This window comes from Narcine bancroftii, chromosome 9, assembly GCF_036971445.1.
Source record: "Narcine bancroftii isolate sNarBan1 chromosome 9, sNarBan1.hap1, whole genome shotgun sequence".
Taxonomy (NCBI): domain Eukaryota; kingdom Metazoa; phylum Chordata; class Chondrichthyes; order Torpediniformes; family Narcinidae; genus Narcine; species Narcine bancroftii.
The window spans coordinates 51,148,798-51,171,367 of NC_091477.1; the positions used below are offsets into that span (position 1 = coordinate 51,148,798).

The following is a 22,570-nucleotide window of genomic DNA, read 5'->3' on the forward strand; positions in this document are numbered from 1 at the left end:
GTAAATGGTAACCAGTATTTTGAGCCTGGGCCCTTCTTCAGGGTATGATGAAAAAACCGGAATAAAAATGTGGGGGGGGGGGGGGGTGGTATGAGAGGGGAGAAGCACAGGCCAACAGGTCATGGGTGAATATGGGTGGGAGGGTGGAAGAGAAAAATCTAAGGTGATGGGGAAGGGGTCTTTTCTTCATACCCTGACCAAGGTCTCTATCTCAGTACTTTGGATACCCTTTACTTCCTCTGGAAGCTGTGTGGCCTGCCGGGTTTCTCCACCATATTTGTGTATTACTCAGTTTGTTGTCCCTTGGAATGGAGAGGGAAAAGGGATGGGATAGGGAAAGGAAATAGATGGATAGGGAAAGAGAAGGACTCGTATGGAGTACAAGGTTCTACTCCTCCAGTTTGCAGGCAATGCACTAGGCCATGGACAGATATATCAGGGTGGGAGGCGAGCAATGCCTTACAGTAACCTGGTGGAGTGTAGCAGGGAGAGCTGGATAATTGGAGGGGAAACTGGGCAGCGAGCAGGGCCTGTGCCTCGAGGTGGGGGGAGGAAAATGGGGTGCAGGGCCAATGCAATAGGTAGGGTGAAGGCAGCTGAGTGAACACACCAGGCCAAGAGAAAGGTGAAAGTGGAACGGGAATGATGGGACAATGAACCGAGGGAATACCACTCAGCGATCTATCACAGGGTGAATGGAAGTGAGCCTTGAAATGTGAAGAGGGTGCAGACATGGTGGGGTGAAGCAGAATTGATGGATGGGTGTATGCTGTATGCTCAGTGATGATACGGACAGGGGCAGCAAGGATATGGGGGACCCATTCTGTGCTGTTTGATGTGATGACCACCACCAAGTATCGCATAGAACAATATGGCACAGTACCGGCCCTTCAGCCCTCGATGTTGTGCCAACCTATATATTCCTACCATAAAAAATCTAAAACCTTCTTACCTCTTAACTTTCAGTTTTTCTTTCATTCATGTGTCTGAGTCTCTTAAATGCCCCTAATGCTCCAGCCTCAAGCACCACCCCTGGAAAGGCATTCCAGGCACCCAAAACTCTGTGTAAAAAAAACACTTCCCCTGATGTGTCCGCTAAACTTTCCTCCATTCACTTTGTAGCCTCTCAATCTTGTAGACCTCTATTCAGTCTTGGCTCCAAAGAGAAAAGTCCCAGCTCTGCTAACCTTGCCTCATAGACTAATTTTCCAAACCAGGCAACATCCTGGTAAATCTCCTCTGCCCCTCTCCATAGCTTCCACCTCCTTCCTATAATGAAGTGACCAGAACTGAACAAAATACTCTAAGTGTGATCTCACCAGAGATTTGTAGAGTTGCAATATGACCTCTCGAGTCTTGAACTCAATCCCTCATTAATGAAGCCCAGTATCCCATGGGCCTTCTTAATTATCCTATCAACTTGTGCAGTGACCTTGAGAGATATATAGATTTAGAAGCCAAGGTAACTTGCTCTACATTGTTAAGTATCCGACCATTAACCCTGTCCTCAACCTTCTCGTTTGTCCTTCCAAAATGCATTACCTCATACTTATCCGGATTGAACTCCCTCTGCAACTTTCCTGAATCATGCCTGTATCCTTTTGTAACCTCTGACAACCTTCAGCACTACCCACAATTGCTCCAACCTTCATATCATCTGCAAACTTACTGACTCATCCATTCACTTCTTCATCTAGATCATTAACGAATCCCTGCAGAACTCCACTCATCACTGAACTCCAGAAACCTTTCCATCTCCATGCAAGGCTCTGTGGATCCCATGTCTCATTACTTTCTGAATGTCTCTCATGGGGGACCTTGTCAAATGCCTTGCTAAATTCCATATGGACCACATCTACCACCCTACCTTCATCAATTTCTTTTGTTACCTCCACAAAAAAAAAACTCAATTAGGCTTATGAAGCATGACCTTCCCCTCACAAAAACCATACCGACTACCTTTGAGTAGACTGCACTTCTACAAATGCTCATAAATCCTATCCTTAAGAATCCTCTTGAATAGTTTGCACACCACTGATGCAAGTCTATAATGACCAGGATTCTCCCAATTACCTTTTGTTAAAAAACAAAAGGACCACATTTTCCATTCTGCAATCCTCTGGCACCTCTCTTGACAAAACTTCTTTAAACTAGGATGGGAGAGATATGGAGGCTACTGTCTGGGTGCAGATCAATGGGACCAGGCATTATAGTAGTTTGGTACTGACTAGCTGTTTCTCTGCTGTGGTGTTCAACGGTTCTGTGGTTCTAGCCTTCCCTTTGCGTGGGCGAGAAAGGCACAGTCACTTTGACTGACCACTGGCCATGATCGTGTTACAGGGTGGGCCAAGCCAAAGCCAACACATTGCTGCCAAAGCTAGAACAGGTTCAGAACCAGCAAGGAACTCAGACTACAGTTAGGAAATGGGACATCACTGAAATAACAGCAAGACCTGTCGCAAAAAGATGGATTCTTTGCAAGGAATGTAAACACCCAGTGGGCAGAGCCTGATCAGCAGGGGTTGGTTGGTCCTTAAAAGAAATGGTTTACACGGCAATAAAATCATCTGAAGTAGATTCAAAGTTCAAAGTTGTTCCCATACAGCAGTGAAAGGTCAACATTTGAGCCCTGGTTTGAAATTACTGCAGCTGCAAATTTTCCCCTCAGCTTCTCTGAAAGGGGCTGCAGAAGAATCAAGAACTTACATCATCTGCTTTGTTATTCCCAGCTAACACAAACTAGCTCAAAAAAGCAGCAATGATGACAGGCTGAGGAATGAGCAGTGCAAAGCGGCGGGTTAGGGAGAAAAATCAAGTCACACAAAAAAATTAGGCTCAAATTCCACTCAGCCAGTTCCCGGTCGTTGCTCTCCAAGTTGAGAACGTGGGTCAGTTCACGTACACCCTCAATGCAGCTGTCCGCTCATACTCTGAGTGCCCTCGAGGGTAAAGCACTTGAAGCTTGACTAGGATCATGGGAAATGAGGAAATGTGAAGAGAAGGCCAGAGTAAACGACAGCCAAGATTCCTGAACCCTCCTGGCAGGCAACCAGAAATCTCCACGAGGACTGTTCACTGAACAATATAGGGCTGTATGAGTGGATGGTAAACAACTCGGTATGGGGAGTGGAGGGGGGGGGGGGGGAAGAGGGAAGAGAGAAAGAGTCTTTAAACAAGATGAAAACAAAGTGGAATTTAACTGTCACAGTCCCTTAACTCAACAGCCCAAGGAGTTGTGAAATCTCCAGCTGGTTGCCATGCAGTTTTGGAAGCCTTTCTGCTCAAATGGAGTTTCCTAATAAGGTAGAGAATACTCCTTCGGCATCACACGATGTTTTTCATTTAATGTCGAGATACAGCCCACGCCACCCAAATATACTCTTAACGCCTTTGGAACGTGGGAGGAAACTAGAGTACCGAGAGGAAACATACGCAGACAAAGGAAGAATGTATGACTGGTTACGGAGCAGCAGATTCAAACCAGGTCACTGACGTTGCAACAGCATTGTGCTCTCCGAGCCATTCATCCATCAGCATTAACTGTGTTGCCCCTTGTTTGGTGACTGGTTCCAAACTCTGGGCCAGTGGACAGAAGAACTGAAGTTTGAGCATCTGAAACAAGGTGAAGGATTTAGAGTGGCGGGGGGGGGGGGGGTGTGGTGGGGTTGGGGAGATGCTTGAGTATTCCAAAGGTGGTGGTGGAGGTTGGGAGAAAGTAATGGACTCCACTTTGGGCAGGGAGGACTCTAAACTGTGAGGTAGAGACTTTAATTACCTTGTGGTAGAAAAGATGCTTAGCAAAAGAAAGGATGTGACAGGGGATAAATCTGATAGAATCAATGGAACATTTCAACATAGAAACAAGCCTCTTCAGTCCTTCTAGTCTGTGCTGAAACATTTTTTGCCTAGTCCCACTGACCTGCACCTAGTCCATAGTGCTCCATACCCGTCCAAATTCTTCTTAAAATTGAGCCCGCCTTCTCCCATCTCAGCTGGCAGCTCGTTCCACACTCCCACTACTCTGTGTAAAGAAGTTCCCCCTAAACTTTTCCCCTTAAACCCTTAACCCATGTCTTCTGGTTTTTATCTCACCTACCCTCAGTGGAAAAAAAACCTCTCTACATTTATTCTGTTTATCCTCCTCAATTTAAAATACCTCTATCAAATCTCCCCTCATTTTTCTCTGCTCCAGGAAATAAAGTCCTAATCTATTCAAACTTTCTGTCGCTCAGTTCCTGAAGTCTGGGCAACATCCTAATAAACCTTCTCTGCACTCTTTCTATCTTATTGATAGTTTTCTTGCAGTTAGGTGACCAAAACAGCACACAATACTCCAAATTTGGCCTCCGCAATATCTTATACAACTTTAACATCCCAACCCTTGAACTCTATGATTTATGAAGGCAAGTATACCAAAAGCTCTCGTTACAACCCTATCCACCTGTGATGCCACTTTCAGAGAATTACGAGCCTGTATTCCCAGATCCTTCTGTTCTACTGCACTCCTCAGTTCCCTACCATTTGCTGTGTATATCCTTTCTTGGTTTGTCCTATCCACCTGTGATCCCACCTTCAGAGAATTATGTATCTGTCTTCCCGTGTCCCTCTGTTCGACTGCACTCCTGAAAGCCCCTTCCTTTCACCGCATGTCCTTTATTGGTTTATTGGTTTGTCCTTCCAAAAACCAATGCCTCACATTTATGATGTCACCCTGACATGGAGCAAGTAACAAGTGAGAGGGTGAAAGTGGCAGATGTGAGCACCTGGCAAGGTTCGCACATCTATCAGATCAATCCATCTGGTTGAATTCACATCAAAGAGCTAACAACGTGAATTTTGAACTTTGACAGGAGTGTAAAACATTGAGATTACCAACTCCGCAAATTTTCCACGCTATTGACCCACATGGAATACGGATGATGAGTCGTGCGACTCCCTGAGTGACCAGCATCAGTTCTGCCCCATGGCAGAAGATGACCTTTGACTTTGGGCTGCTTAATTTTCCATGTCCCATAATGTTTACCCTTCTCTCTACCAACCAGAGAGCCAGCATTACAAAGCCGGGATGTGCAGGCCCATTCTAGAGCGGCTTGAAGCCAATCAAAATGAAAACAAAGAGTACTGATTGAGGGAGAGCAAAGCGCTCATTTGCTGTGTGACGACTGATACCACTTAAAATGCTGCTTCTGCATGAATATTTTGCCAAGCTTTTCCCTTAGAGTTTCCAGAATTTATGGAGGGAGGAGTGTGTTTAAAATTTCACGTTATGGTATAATGACATTCAGGGGTGCAGTACTAATTTTTTAGGTGCTGGAGCCACCCCATGAGGTGCATGGAGTGGCGCTGAGGTAGCACTGCACCCCTACTGATTCCATGTTTCAATGAAGTCCTTGTAACCATTGGAAATAAATTTGACAGATCTCCACACCAGGACTTCACTGTTTTCTCCTTTGATGATTCAATCAAGTTGGTTCAAGGTGAGTGGAAGGAAGTTTCAGGGAGATGTCAAAGGTATGTGTTTTTCTTTTACCGGTGGGTGCCTGAAAGGTATTGCCAGGGGTGGCAGCGAAGTCTGGTTCTTTGAAGGCTGGTATGATGGTAACATTCAAAACATTCTTACAGGGATGCAAGATAATGGGTTATGGGTGGGAAGTAGGGAAGGCTTGGATTGTTGTCGAGTAGGTTTACGTGGGTCTGCACAACCTTGTGGACTGAAGGACCTCTTCTGTGCTGTAATAGCCTATGCTCTATGAACCGCTGAGAAAAGCACTGCACTTGGAGATTCCTAATAAGGCCAAAGCAAAGATCAGTCCATTGACCTCACGAGGTCAGTGGGAGAAGGCTACAGCCATTACCTGCAATGCCAGAGGCAGAGCCTGCCAGGCCCCGGGAAGGCAAGATCTTCAGTCAACTCCAACCCTGACTAAAGCCCAAGATGGTTGCAAGAGGTGGGGAACAGTATCCAGAGCTGGCATGTGTGCATGTGGCAGCAAGTGGACCAAATCTGGTCCATTACAGTGGTTCACCAATGAGGCAAGATGGAAGTTCCAAAGCTGGTGAGGCATAAAGGTTTTTTCAGGACTTGCCAAGCCCTTGAAGAAACTCAGTTATCTGTCATGCTATTTATAAAGTGGCTTCACATCAGGTGATCATATCTAATGTGGAACAGGGTACACTCTTGGTACAATAATCCCATTATTTATATTCTGACCAAATTCCCATCAACTTCCCCTCCCACCCCTTTCCTTCCGATCTGCCACCCACCTACATGACCAGCATGTCTTTAGGATGAGGGAGAAAACTGCTGCAGCAGCGAGAAACCTATGTGGTCACAGGGAGAACTTGCAAAGTTCCTACAAACTCCACTGAGGTCAGGATTGAACCCATGTCTTGGCCACTGAGGCAGCCATACAAATCCATCTGAAGGTCTGGGGATGGCCTCTGGATAATAATAATCTTAAAACAACGCCAATCAGAATAGAAGCAGCTGGTCATTTATCCCTTTCCAATTTGTACACAACAGTTGTAGCTTCAATAATATACACAAGAGTTCTGGAAGATGCCAGTCCTCCAGCTTTGTTTACAAAATGAGAGTATCCCTCGAATTCTGCACTATTTAAATTCTGAAGAATTAACAAAATCCCAGAGTTAATGGCTTGTGTCCACATTACCTCACACGCGACTTTACCAATGAGAAACATCAAACCATTCTTTCCTTGACTTATTGTAACACACAACCTGTCACAAGTGGGCATGAACTTCACAGGCCCAAATGCTGGTTCATTTCTATAATCCACATCAAAGCCAGCAGGGGATTCTGCTATAAGAGGCATTGCCTCAGCTTTAAATGGCTCTCACCAAAGAGCCATGAAATTGCAAGCAAAAACAGCAATCTAATCTAATTTTCCAAACTCCTAGGAACATGGGCATCTCTGGAACTCTCATAATTAACAGAATAATTCAAGCTTCCCATTTATTTGTTCTTCTTAACCAATCAACTTGCTGAGGCCACTTGGAAGCCTTGAACAATTTTGCTCCTATGAAGGTGGCTAATTTAACTAATCCTCCTCGTTCACATTCCGATGCAAGGAAGCTGCTTCAAAATTTCAGGCTCATAAATGACCAAAAAATCAATACAAAACATTAAAATGATGCTCCATAAAAGATTGTGAAAATATTATTACAGATTACCTTCCAACAGATCAACCTACCCTCAAATCCAGATGCCAACGACTGTCCTATAGATATAGAATGTTTTCTATTTTAGCCAGGACTAACTTAAGGACGGGAATCTCTCGAGCTAAACATGTATATAAACAGAAGATCGAAGAGTATTTCATATCCTCAGACCCTCGGTCCATGCGGCAGGGCATACAGATTATAAATCATCCGGTATTGAGCCTCCTTCGAGTTGTGACTCATGAAAATTCTCATTTCAGGTTGGCATATACGCTAAGATTGCCAAAGAGGGAAGAATTAAACGGTCCCAGATTAGTTGTCAGTTGGTAGCCAAGTTACACAAGGTGCCCTCGACAGCCCCAAATTCTATTTCGTTGGGACTCCTGGGATTTGCTGAAATTATGAAGAGAAAGTAACAATAACTTCTAGAAAAGTGTGTCTGAGTGCAAAGACTTGGAACTGCAGCCGAATCAACACCTGCTTTAGCTTCAAATTTTACTTCGTCTTTTGACTTCCTCACAGTAAAAGATTTAAAAATATTTCCCTGCTTGTTTCTGAAATCCTCAACAATTCAGGATCGTGAGAATTGAGAGTTCATCGTCATATACACTGTACAATGTACATATGGACTGAAATTCTTACTTGCCGTGCACACGGATACATTTTACATTTAGACAGGCCCTTCTGGCCCACGAGCCCATGCTGCCCAAAACACCCCAGTCAACCTATAACCCCCAAAGGTTTTGAAGGGTGGAAGGAAGCTGGAGCACACATGGAGAATGGATAAACTCCTTACAGACAGTGTCAGATTTGAACTTGGGTCGCTGGTGCTGTAATAACTCTGTGTTAACCGCTACACTAACTGTGCCACCCAACTGCAGTTTGTAAAAAATAGGAGTATGGATTAAATTAAAAAGAAATAATAAATACAAAAGATAGATAATAAATATTCACAGTTAGCAACCGTGCAAAAAGGGGAATTGTAATAGCACAGCCTGATCTTTTCGTAGTGTTCAGTAGCTCATGATCAGTGCAGAAAGGTGAGGTGGAAGAGCCTGAACATGAAGTAGAAGTTTCTTCTTGCAGAAAATCTGGAACTGAGCTTAAAATTTAAAAATTAGAGTCATATGCTAAAGATAGGCAAAACAAAATCTTCTCTTGTGCGAGTCCCTCATCTTGGGAACTCTCGAAAGAATAATGGAAGCAGGCCTTTGAATGCCTTTAAGGCAAAGATAGATTAATCCTTGAAGAATACCACAGGCAGCATGGCTGGTGCAGTGGTTAGCACAATGCCTTTACAGTGCTAGTGATCGGGTCCGGGGTTCAAATCCCACCCTGCCTGTAAGGAGTTCTCCCCATGTCTGCATAGGTTTCCCCGGAGGCATCAGTTTCCTCCCACTGTCTGAAACTTATTGGGGTTGTAGGTTAATTGGGTGTAAATTTGGTGGCACAGACTTGTGGGCCAAAATGGCCTGTTACCGTGCTGCATGTCTAAATTAAAAATTTAAAAAGCAGACAGGAATGCAGGGTTGAATCTAGTCAGAACAGCCATGAACTTTAAAAAAAATTTAAACAGAACAGCACAGTAACAGGCCATTCTGGCCCACAAGTCCATGCTGCCCAATTTACACCCAATTAACCTACACCCCCGATACACTTGGAAGGGTGGAATGAAACCGGAGCCCCTGGGGCAAACCCACGTCGACAAGGGGAGAATGTACAGACTCCTTACAGAGATTCAAACCCCGGTCCCAATCGCTGGCGTTGTAAAGGCATTGCGCTAACCACTACACCAATCGTGCCGCTCCTTCCTTTCTTCATCTCAAATATTTCTATACATTTCAATTATTTTTGTGGTAACTTTGTACTATATTGTGATTGTAGCATTAAGTGAACTGTTCTTCTATCCATCCTATCGAATGAAGCCTGGGAGATAACAATCACACATAATCAAAGTCAACTTTATATTTTGGAACCTCCTGTGTTGCAGAAACATGAAAAGTCAGCGGGCTGTGTTGATCAACACCTTGATCTACACAGACATTGTTTCGTCCAGTCATACATGTACAATCAGATGATATTGAACTTGCAGCAGAGCAGGGTCAATGAGCTGACTAGCCTGCTCTTTTGTAGACGTCATGCAATCACAACTTTGTAGTTCAGATATAATTGAGCTAGGGACAGGAGAGGGCACTCTATTTTCACCTGCTTTCTCAGTAGGACTCATTTCTGCTCCCATCTCCCCCAAACCCCATTATGATTGGGAATGCCCTATCAATGCACAGGCACACATCCTGAGGAGACAAAGTCCTTGCACAGTACAGCTTCACAATTCTAACTCTCGGCAAAGAGCAAAACAAGGTAAATCAGTGGCAACACTGGTCACTGGTGATCCCTCAAGGCTGATGGGGATGGGGGCTGTAGATATGGAAGACTAAATTTGTTGGTTTCCCAATTACCTTCGCAGGGAAAAGAACGAACGAGAAAAGAACGGCACCTTCTCTGGGTGCCATACAGGTTCATGAGGTTTCCTCACAGGGCGAATCGACATCTGTGGAATTGTGGTACAAAAAGAGTCTTCGAGAAAAGGACACGGACTCAGAGAAATTGAGTCAATCTCCTTCTGGCTGTTCTATTATGAAACTGTTGCCACACTGGATAAAGGAATTCCCTTACTGACTGGACCAAGTACTTGCTGATATCAGACCATAAAGAATTTTAGTGTTTTGTGAGCACGGGAGAGCCATCGGTTCAGACTGCTTCATCCTGATAGCTCCTTGGAAGAAAAATCTCCCCATTTTGCAAGCTATGATTTATGTCTGGTTCAAAGAGAAAAAAATGTTTCTCAGCACAGCTGTTGAGACAGATTAACTGGATTTGAAGGTCACAGTGTAGAAGGAGACAGGAGTAACAAGTTTTAAAAACTTCAGATCTATGACTGGCTTCTTTCTTTAAAAACACAATTCCCATCTATACCCAGGGAAGAACAAACTCTGTTCGTTCAACACAGCCTTCAAGAGCATTTGTCCCATCTTACAATGACAAGATTTGTTTCCTGCGGACCATTTGATTCATCTTCATGCTGCTGTTATATGAGGACTCCAGTCAAATAGGCAAAAAGGCAAAGGAGGAAAAACCCAACACCCAACCCCAACCAACCAATTTTCCCCTGCAACCGCTGCAATCGTGTCTGCCTGTCCCGCATCGGACTTGTCAGCCACAAACGAGCCTGCAGCTGACGTGGACTTTTTACCCCCTCCATAAATCTTCGTCCGCGAAGCCAAGCCAAAGAAGTCAAATAAATAATTTATTACAGGAATTAGTTGAGAAAGAAACCAAGATAAAGAGTGTTTTTAAAAAGTGGATATTTTCAGCAGACTAAATGTGGTGATGTCAAAGATTTTAGGGAGGTTTACAACTTCTCTAAACAATCTACTGGAAGAGCTCAGTGGATCAAGCAACATCAGAAGGAGAACAAGACATTTCAGGCCAGAACCTATTGTCAAGACTGGTTAAGAGGACAGGATGGGAGGGGGCATGGCCCCTCCCTTATCGGACTGGAGAGCCAGCCAGGTTAAAACACGACGGACGGAGGCAATGGAATGGAATGGCAGATGCCAAACAAAGGGGAGAGAGGCAGAAAAAACAAGGGATCAGCTGGAGTCAGATAGGGTGATGGGAAGGTGAGTGGCTTTAGTTTCTCCTCAACACTTAACCAGTCTCAGAGAGTTTGGGCTCAAATGTCAACCATTCTTTTTCTCCAACTGATGCTGTCCAACCTGCTGAGTTCTTCCAGCAGCGTGCTTTGCTCCAACATTTGCAGTCGGCTGCTCGTCTCCAGTTTAAGACTGTTCTGATTGCAGCATTAAGTGAACTGTTCTTCTATCCATCCCATCGAATGAAGCCTGGGAGATAACAATCACACATAATCAAAGTCAACTTTACATTTTGGAACCTCCTGTGTTGCAGAAACATGAAAAGTCAGCGGGCTGGGCAGAGTTAATAATAGATTCCGATGAGTGGATGGCATGAAGTTTAGGTCATTTTTTTTACATTTGTGGGGGAAAATGGTCAGGAAAACGGACGAGATTTACACTGAATAGTCCCTCCCCAGAACATCAATGTGGTATGCCCAACAGTAACATCAGCTGCCTCTATAACATAAAGGGAGCAGGTGGGAATGCTGAAATCCACGTCACCAACATCAAAACTATGGGTCCATACACATTTGGGGGATGGGAGCTGTAGGTAATGATGAGGAAGGTGGAAATGTTTGGCTTGCAGGGATTTGAAATTTGTCTCAAAGGCATAAAACCCACACGGTATTCCAAAACAGCTGCAGACTCCATATCAAGTTGACTATCAACACAGACACACCTCAAGGACGTGTGCTTATCCCACTGCTCTACTCACTATGCACCCATGACTGTGTGGCCAGGCACAACTACAATGCTCTCTGCCAAGTTTGCCGATGACAACAGCAGTTGTCGGCAGAATCACAGACGGCAATGAGGAAGATGACAGGAGGGAGAAAGAACAGCTCATTGAGTAGCATCACAGCAACAACTTTCCACTCAACATTAGCAAATCCAAGAAGATGAATGTAGACTTCAGGAGGAAGTCAGGAGAACATGAACCAGTCCTTATCGAGGACTCAGTGGTGGAGAGGGTCAAGATCTTCAAATTCCTGGAAGTCGACATGTCAGAGGATCCATCCAGGAGCCTCCATGTCGATTACTTTGTGAGGAGTTTGAGGAGATTTGCTATGTCATCTGTCTAGTATGGATGTACCAAGAGAAAAAAAAACTCCACAAGGTTATTAACTCACCCTATGACATCACAGGCACCAGATTTGACTCCATCGAGGACATCTACAAAAGGCAGCATCTTCAGAAAGCCTCTAACCTCAAGGACCCCCACCACCCAGGCCATGCCCTCTTCACTCTGCTACCATCGAAGAAAAAGGTACACAAACCTGAAGATGAGCACTCAATGGCACAAGGACTTCCCCTCTGCTATCAGATTCCTGAATGAACAATGAAGCACAAGCCAACCTCATTTTGTCTTTTTCTTGCACTCTTATTTCTCTTGAAATGTGGTCTACAGAAATGTTTGGACTGTGATGCTGCCACAGAACAATGAATTTTGTGATTTGTTCATAACAATAAATTCTGATTCTGTTTTATTCAGAACCCCACTCTCACATCATTTATCCATTTCACCCATCTGTCAGCTGTCCGCACAGCAGCAACCCTGACTTTAAACTTTAGTACCTCAAACTTCTGCAAATTCTGAATTTCTTCCATTCTAGTCTTTCATCCTTTCATTCCTCTATCTCTCATCTATCCCCTTCCTCTCTGGTCCTGAAATCGAGTGGGGCGATAACAATTTTTGACAGTAAAACTACTTGCGATAGAGTGTTGCCTTAAAGAGTCTGTAGAAGGTTGTCAATTCCTTGCTTGACTGGGGCAGTTGTTTTCAAGGACAATAGTTAATTAAATCCAAACTCTACACACAAACCTGTCTCGCGTTCTTCCCAATGAGAGAACAACCTGGATCTGGATCTCCATTCATCGGTTAGGGTAGCGGACACTGCAACACTGTTAGAGTGCCAACGATCAGGACCGGGGTTCAAATCCGGGGCTGTCTGTAAGGAGTTTGGACATTCTCCCTGTGTCTGCATGGGTTCCCCCCTGGGTGCTTCAGTTTCCTCCCACCTTTCTAAACGTACCGGGGGTTGTAGGCCAATTGGGTGTAATTGGGCAACATGGGCTCGTGGGCCTGATTGCATGATGTATGTCTAACAGAAAACACGACAGCAGCATTTTGTCAGGAGTCATGTTAGTATTGAGTGCCAATTTACCACTTTAATTTGCAAAGCAGACTCACTTTCTTTCTGTTCAATTCAGGAATTTCAACAGGCAGGGAAAAGTATGCACTACCATCTGTTACATGCTGTCAATGTCCGAAGAAAGTTACGAAGCAATCCAATCCACAACCTCTTCTGCCAATTCTGTTGGTTAATGTCGATCCCAAAAGGACCCTACAAATACACTCCATTCCAGCAGGGCACAGTAACAACTAATGTCCCAGCAGTGTGAGAGACGATGTACAAACTCATACCTCTCTACTGAGCAAAGATAAGCCAAGGAATCTGAGTCAACTCAACAACCATGACAATGTCCCAAGTGAGAGTTCTTGAAGCTAAATGATATTCATGCATAGATAGTACATTCTGCTGCCACAGATTTTAGATTCAGACCATTGCAGGGGTGTGCCCCATCAGCTCAACCGGCTACCTCATGGCTTCAGCATTTCTGGGCTTGATCCTGTCCTCGGGCGGTCTGTGTGGAGTTTGAGCATTCTCCAGGACCGTGTGAATTTTGTTCCAGAGCCCAAGATTGAGAAGGCTGGTACGTTAGCTGAACACCGTAGATTATCCCCAACGTATTTATGAGCAGTGTAATCAAGGAAGAGTTGCTGGAAATGAGAGAAGAATCGGTTGCAGGGAAATAGTTGGAAATGGGATTGCTCTGGTAAAGCAAATGCTGTAATTTGGTATTAAAATATGAAGCTCACCTACTGAGTGACAGGTGAAGTCTTTGTGCTCGCAGATTGGAAAGAACATGGCTCAAGGACAATTTCCTCTCTGTAGCCATGAGGCCTCTGAATGAATGCCACAATAGTGCTACATTCTGCCCTTGTTTGGTGCCGATTGATCCTTTTTTTCATTACATTCCTACTGTTATTATGCTCTTTACACAGCCGTCTGAAGGTTAGGGATAACCTGGCACCATAACAGCGTTATGCTAACCATGCCACCCGAAGTGGAGGCTGGTCAGATTTTAATTCAAATAATTACTTCAAATCTGGAAATTGTGAAAAGAACACTATTCTTAGCATCAGTAACGACCAAACAATTGGACTGCTGTGAAGAACCGTCCTGACTCACTAAGGATCTCAGGGGAGGAAGACTGCTGTCCTCACACAGTCAATTTTAGCTCTTAACTGCCCACTTTGGTCAGGGTAGTTAGAGACAGACATTAATGGCATGGCCAGGCCCACTTGCATCTCATGAATAAATAACTAAAAACAGTAAAGGAAGGCTTTGCTTGATGGAATATTCTCCCACAAGCACATGTGCAATGCTACCAAATCAGATTACAGTTGATGCCAGTGCAGCAAGGAGACAGCTCCTAGTCACATAATGCCATTCACGATTCCAAAACAATTTGCAGACAATGGAGATTTGAACCTGGATAGCAGAATGAGGTGATAACGATTGCGGAGACGTAAAGGACAAACCTAGATAGTCAGGTGTAGGATGTTTACAGTGGATCTTTCGAATCATCTTGATTTAGTCCTCACTTGCCCGAGTGGTAACTTGCATTGCATGTGATGAAAAACTGGTTGGGTGTCAAGCAAGGGTTCAACCTAGCAATCCTCTTCTTAGCATTAACATCCAATGTCAATGTCATCATGAGGTAGCAAAACTATGGTAGATCAGAGATTTGATCATTTTCTGTGCTGTTTTGGATAAGACAGAGTATGATAGAAGAGTGAGATTTGAACTTAACCTCCTGGAATAGGTAGGGAATATCATCACTCATTTTGTTTTTGTACCACCTTTTGTGCTTTTAAGTATGGGTTGACTTGCCAGGATAGCATGCAAAACAAAATGTTTCACTGTATCTCAGCACTCATGAGAGTAAACATCATTTTGCCATCATCCCCATAAATGCCATTCAAGGAATTAGGAGTCTTCCAAAAACAAAGCAAAGATTTGACAGGGAGAAGATGGATTGTGCAGGCATTTTAATTAAGCTTTAAGCACAATGCCTGGCCAGGCAATATCCCCATCTTCGGTGGCATGCCATGGGACAACATTCCCATCATTACGGTTGTCGCTGTCATCCCCAGGAATAACAATAAGAAACACGTGGTACAGCTATTCAGGATCAATCCTAACTCCAATACTCTGTGTGGTTTCTGCACACCCTTTGTGCCCCGTGGCTTTTCTCCCACATCTTAAAGGGATGCAGGTTAGTGGGTTGATGAGGCCACCGCATATGGTCCCTTCCATAGGTGGGATGTGAATGAGTGGAGAATTGGTTACAGGGAAAACTAATGAGCGAGTGGGTGCGTCCTGTTAGCTGGCACAGACTTCACAAACTGAACAATCTCCTACATTTTAAGAGAATATGGAAATACAAATAAATTATTTTCAGTTGCTAAAGTTGAAATAGAAGGCCTAAAACAACCTTCACTAATTTAATAAGATGCTAAAAGGCAGCCAAGTATTCAGATATAGTTGAGTAATAAAATTGAAGGCTAAAAACAGTCTGTGCAAACCCCACACAGAAATGTGCTCTGTACCAGTTTATGATTAGAATTTATGTACAAACCGAAAAAGTAACTGACGCTGAAAAATGACTCCATGCCAGAGATAAACGGAGAAGTGTTCTTTGATGGAGTGTTGCTCAAAGGAGTTCAGAGTTGTTAATTACAGCAACTCAGAGCCCAGTTTCAATAGTTGTCGGCACATCAGAGACAAATGGGCTCTGAATTTTATATGCAGCACTTTAGACAGGTCCCTCATGCCGTTTTTTTTTAAATTTTAGACTCGTCTTTAATTTAAAAATCACACAAGAATTTTAAACCGCTCTCCTAGGTGGTTGTTATACATTCCATGGCATTAATTTTTGAAAGAGACCTTTCTCCGGTATTTTAAGCCGCATCAATAAAATCACACAAAGTTGTGGTGGGTCAAACGAGCTGCTGTTTTCCCTACCTTACACAATAGTAATCGCATCCCCAAAGTATGTTATGCACCCTGTTTGCACATTCTGGGACAGAGAGAAGCAGAGATGCAGTGTTCCCAGCCTCCAAATGGATACATACACAAGTGGATTCACACTCAACGTGTACTTGCAGCAATCTTTTAAAAGTGAATAACCACGTAGGACCCAATGCTTGAAGGACAGCAAGGTTAAAAGGAAATTATACTAAAGTTGTATCAAATTCGATCGCTACCAGCTGCAGCATGCTGTCGAACTCTGGGCCCCGCACTAAGATAGATGTGGAGTCTTTGGAGAGGATTTAGTGGAGTTTATACAAATTAATCCAGAGATCTGGGATTAGTTTGGTGGTGAAGATGGGGTTGTTCTCTTTGAAGCAGAGAGAGGTTTAAGGAAAATGATAGGGCTCTTTAAAACATCTTGATTGAAAATCATGAACAGGCACACACAGGCACACACCCCTCCCCCTCCCCTACCCCCAATTAGAAATGAACTGGATACACAATTTGAGGAAGACTTGCAAGAATCATGGACTGATGTTAACTGGTCCAAACAGCAAGCAAACATGATCCATGATTATAAACAAGGAGTTTGCAGATCCTGGAGAACTGGAGGAATGCACAAAAGCACTGGAGAAACTTAATAGTTGTTAGAGCATCCATGGAAAGCAATATTCAGACCATGGCCCGCTCTTGCACCAGACTGCTTGGCATGATCCAAGTTTCCACTCACGCTAGAGTGAGGTATCCATTAGGAGCATGGGTGAAGAACCCAACACAAGATGGCTTTACCTGACCATTAGAGGAAACCACAGAATGATCCCTCATAGGCGAAAGATCAAGAGAGTGGACAAAACAGGGACAAGAATATCGAGTCTAACCCATCCTTAGAGCTTCAGCAAAACCTGATATAGGTTCACCCCTCGGTCCTGGATATATCAGCATCTGGAATCAATCTTCTTGATTGGGACTGGGAATGATTTCTAAGAACCTCAGAGCAATGAAGCTTCTTTTCATCCCCATTCTCTTGAGTTAGGTTCGGATTTGACAGCAGTTCATCCTTGACTTGAAGTTAGATCCAAGACCTCCATGGTAAGAAAAATAAACTCAGTCCTCAATAGCATCTGATTAATATTTGATTATTCATGCAGCCAGATAACAATAAATAATTTAGACAACTAGCAATTCTTTCTCAACTAGCAATTCACTCTCACTCTCTGAACCATTCCTTCAACTACAACTGACAAATCTCTGTTTCAATTCACCCAACTAACTGTCCTTCCTCAGGTCAAGATCTACTCCTGCATCAAACACTCCAATCTACATCTCTTACCAGGATCTTTTTGCACTGCCTAGGATCCCCTTGCCCCCACCAAACCCAGCTCCCATCTGTGAACCCCAGACTCTCACCTTCCTCCTCACACTTTGAACCCTATACCCCTGCCAAATCTTCCCATTTCGAGGATCTGCTTTCAGAATCAGAATTTATTGTAATGAACATCACAATTTTTTTTTGCAGCAGCATTATTACAGATAGAAATATTTGCTATAAATTGTTTTTTAAAAATTAGTGCAAAAAGAAGAGAAAGTGATGTCGTGTCTATGGTCCAGTGGCCATTTAGAAATCTGATGGCAGAGGAAAAGAAGCTGTTTTTTGAACCATTAGGTGTTAGTCTTCAAGCCCCTGTACCTCCTTCATGATGGTAGCAGGGGGAAGATGGCTTGGCCACTGCACTTCCCCTCCTCTGGACCTTGTCCCCTCTCACCAGAGAGGCACTGAGGAAAGTGCTTGCCGGGGCATGAGCAGCACTGTTCCAACATCATCTAAAGTGAGGACGAGTGTAGATTTCTGAAAGTGAGTAGGATGGTCACACAGAACCTCCTGACGCCAAGACCAGTATCACGGTTGAGGGAGATCACCACCATGAGGGGTCTTGGATTGAGAATGTGATAGGCAGCAGAAGCATCCTGTGACTTAATGATACTTTCATGAGAAGTGAGGGAGAAAATCAACTTCATCTGTTTGGATGATTGGAGAGGACACCAAGTAGTGTCAAAGATCTCCTTTATAGTAATTGTTCTTTTGGTCGAAATTTATGGACAAAGAACACTGATAGTCTCTTCCCCACCCCCACCAGACAACCTGTGGCACTTGATATCCTACTTGGGACTCTTCAAATCACTGCACAAGACAGCCATTTTAAGAGCTCTAGGATCACTGAGTTGTCTGCGTTTAAGCTGCAGAATTTAAGCTGCCAGCTCCTCCATTAAATGGAAACTCCCCGTGTTCTGTTTATCTGACATACACTTTAAATTTTGGCCACCTCACTAGATTTTAATATCTGATGAAATGTTAAATGAAAAGCTTACAGGAAACCACGTCATGTTTTCACTGTCTTGCGGTGAAAAAAAAATGCAAACTGGAGTTAAAATCTGACCAAGTTTCAAACAGCTTTTCTCTTAAAACTGCAAACAAAAAAAATGCATTGATTTTGTTTTTACCCCCCCCACCCCCCCCCCCTCCCGCCGACTCTTCGCAGGAAATGACAGACGGCAGCATTTCCTTTAAGGATAGAGAGTGGTTCCAAGTACATTAAAAATGGACTTGATTGCATCATTTTTTTCTGGAAAAGGAGATGGATTGGGCCAAATTCCGGTTCTTAAATCGGCATGTTTACAGACAGTGCAAATACTCCCTGAAGTCAAGTTTGTAATTGGCATTTCATGTTAGATACACATCATTTGAATTAGAGACACGTGTCCCCTCAAGATGATGGGGCTTGCATAATGTCAACACCCACACACATAGAAATCAGGCACATGGAAATGAAATTCGGAGTGCTGGGGACCCATTGTGTACTGACGTGGTTTATCAGAACAGATTTTCAGAGATGAGAAGAAAAATCTTAGCTTACACTTTTTCTTCTTGCAGCTCTGGATTAATGCAGCTTTTCTAAGCCCTCTGGAACACACCAAATGATGAATCATATCGAACTCCCTTGGAAAATCTTTTATCATGTCAGTTCACATTCGGGCTTTAAAAGATCATGCAACCTCAAGCTCCATCTGTTTGCACCCCTGCAGCCTGTTTTACATGTCTTTGTCCAAGTTCTGAGATTGACTAGCCATGTGAACTCAAAGTCCCCTGAAGACAAGAAGATTAATGAGACCTCAAAGAAATTTGTAAGGACACACACTAAAATGGCAACACTGTTCAAGTGACAGGAAGCAGTTCCCCGGTATAATGAGACATAGATTCCTGTTAAAATTAAAATATAATTTAGACATATAGACAAGCCCGTGCTGTCCAATTGACCTACAGCCTCAGTATGTTTTGAGTGGTGGGAGGAAACATGAGTTCCTGGGAAAAGCCCACGCAGACATGGGAAAAAATGTACAAGCTCCTTATAGACTATGTGGGATTCAAACCCCAGACCTGATCGCTAGCGCTATAATAGCGTTGTGCTAACCGCTATGCTGAACGACCAAAGGAACTACTCCCACTAACTATCTGAGACACTCATTTGTACAAAACAATATTTATTTTTTACAGATAAAATCTTGTTCTGCACATGTTTTATTTGTCTGCACGTGTGTTAGGTCTGGTTGTGTGTCTGCACGTTTTGCACCGAGGACCAGAGAACATTGTTTTGTCGGTTTGTACTTGTACGATCGGATGACAATAAACTGGACTTGTAGCATGGTAACAGCTCCTTTCAGCCCATGAACCCACACTGCCCAAGTATTCCCATATCATTAATAAACCGTACGATGTTGGAACTTCGGAGGAACACGGAGCACCTAGAGAAATCCCACGAGGACATAGGAAGTAATGTTGACGGACAACTCCGATGCTAGTGAAGCCATTTGCTATCTTTTCCTGAGGTTATATTGGATAACCATAGGAGTCACACACCCCACAGTAAGCAAATCTGTGCTTTGCGATGCAAGGCTTCCACTTTCTGAAGCAGTACAATAATTATTGCTGAGCATCCTTGGATAGCCTTCAAGTAAACTCCTCAGACAAGTCAGAAAGAGAGAGAGAGAGACAGCGTGAAAACAAGCTCTTTTGGCCAGTGAGTTCTTGTCAGCCATCAACCACTAATCCTGCATTAATCCCATTTACAACTGTTAAAATTTTTCAGCACCAGACCTTTGAGCCAAATATTTGCTGATGGCAAGTTATCCGAATATTTCAACCTCACAGGTGCCAGATAACCTTTACATCAAACCACTTAGAAACCAAGTTGGAAAGCTTAAACTGTCAAACAGTGCCTGAATGAACAGGCAAAAATGCCACAAACCACCAATGCCCCCATGAAGACTAGGTCAGCTCAGATACATTGACAAGGAGTGGTGGGGGTGGGGTGGACATTCACCAGGAAACCACAGACCACTCAGCACACCTACCCACTTCCATATGGAAATGTGAAGCCACTGGAGAGGGTGGACCTCAGCAACACTTCCTGGATCCCTGGGTTATTAGATGAATGGGAAGGTAAGATGGTTGCAGTTAATAACATCTGCACAGGAACAGCTTTGCCGAATGGGATGACATAGTTAAATTTCAGTTCTTACACATCATCGACTGGATTAGAAGGTTAAATTCAGCAGATAGGCTGCAGAATTTCAGCCTGCTTTCCCTCTGGTTGAGTGGGTATTATTAAAAGAAGATTTAATTGGGGGTGAAGCTGCCAATTCACTGTTCTCTCACAGCACTGACCACAAACATCATTCCCACAACAATCCAACACTTCTGTAGAGCCATCAGCAATTAAAGACCGGCCAGAATGGCACCATTTCAGGGGGAAGACGGTCAAGTAGAAGATTAGCACAGGAGAGAAAAGCCAAGGGCAATGGAGGTCAGTAAGATCCTGGGGAAAAAAGAATCACCATTAAACCTCGGGAGGTACTGGAGGTCATGAAAAGAAATGCAAAGTCTTCAAAACAGAAGTTATTAATATTTGCAGTAGAATGGTGAATTATGTACAGGATCAGTGGCTTGCAGATGCCTTAAAATACTGATATTGGGCACCTCAGGCAGCAAGGCTAAATAGTTCAGCATCACGTGGAGAAAGGGCACCTAATGATGAAGAACCTAAGCACTAAAAATTCCCAACAGTTTTGCGCCCTTTGATGTTGGTTTATAGCCCATGTGTTACCAAGCCTCCAGTCCCAATGTCACTCTCCGCTCTCCTCTGACTGTGGTTTCGAAAGATGATTCAAGTTAAAGACAGGGCAGCACTCTCCATTACCTGACACACCGCCAGATCCACCAACACCTTCCTGTTCCATTACACACTCGACATTGCATAATCACAATTCCCTCCCCATTCCAATCCCATGCAAAACTGGGGCCTGGTCACCTGCTGCTCCGCTAGCCAGAATGAACAGTCAGGGTTGGTAATTCATGAGCCAGTGTCAGAGTAAAAGAACATCGAAAGGGCCATTCACCCCAACTTGCCCATGCTGACCTGACTGCCTACCAAGTTAGTAGCATTTCTTGTATTGGGCCCATATCCTTCAGTGTTTCCTATCCATGAACCGGTTTAAATCACTTAAACATTACAACTGTACCCATCTCCACCATTTGTTCTATACACCTGAGGCCTTCAGATTCTTTCACATTTCACTTTAATTTAAAAAAAATTTAACGTTAGACATTACAGCACGGTAACAGATCCTTTAGGCTCACGAGCCCGTGCCCTCCAATTTCACCCAATTGACACCCAAACTCTCTCCCCCCCCACCCCCGTACGTTTCGAAGGGTGGGAGGAAACCGGAGCCTCCGGGAAAAACCCAAGCAGACACAGGGAGAACTTTACAAACTCTTTACAGTCAGTGAGGGATTCGAACCCCAGTCCTGATCACTGGTGCTGTAAAGGCGTTGCGATAACTGTGCTGCCCCTAATCCTCTGCCTTCTAGCTATAGATTCCTTTAACTGTGTTACAGATTTACTTTATCTATACCCCTCCTAATTTTACGAACTGCTGTAATGTCCCTCTTTAGCCTCCGATGTTTCCAGATTGAAAGATCCCAGCCTATCCACCCTCTCCTTAATTCAAGACCCTCCCTCCCCAGTGTGAAGCAATGACAGAAGTTTACTCCTGGGCAATGATGCATCAGGAGACCAGAGTACATGTTATGGCAGGGCCACACTGAATGCCACTAAATGCAACACTTGGATCAAATGACAAACAGAAGCGGCACACCCTCCCCGACACCCCCCGCCCCCCCACTACCCCCATGATAACATTGCAATATCCGTTTAGGTTTCCTTGGCTCTTTGCTTTGCTAAAGTCACAATTAGCTTTAGTATTAATAGAAAATCTTCACAACATCAAAACTAAACTCCGTTAGGGCAAATGTATAAACTGTGCACAAGCTCATGACTAAACACATAGACAGCAATCTAAACATTCCCATCCTGTTTACAACAGGAACAGATTGCAGGTAGGCACGAGAGCAATCCTTTCACAGACACCAACTTAAATCTGGATTTAAAACCACATTGGTTGGTTCCTATTTGATGTGATGACCTTGAGTTGCAATTACATCTCCAGCCTGCCACGCTCATTGGATGTACGTCGCCT

General features: G+C 43.8%; 1 protein-coding gene and 1 long non-coding RNA gene across 4 annotated transcripts in view; one reads left to right on the forward strand and one right to left on the reverse strand.

Moving 5' to 3' along the window:
* LOC138743634 (dihydropyrimidinase-related protein 3-like) overlaps positions 1-22,570 on the reverse strand; it is a 198,683-nt gene that overhangs the window by 36,720 nt on the left and 139,393 nt on the right. The window lies entirely within an intron of this gene.
* On the forward strand, positions 3,195-12,371 carry LOC138743635 (uncharacterized). The gene is made up of 3 exons (XR_011344963.1): positions 3,195-3,622; positions 5,419-5,477; positions 9,647-12,371. It is a non-coding gene; the product is annotated as an uncharacterized lncRNA (long non-coding RNA).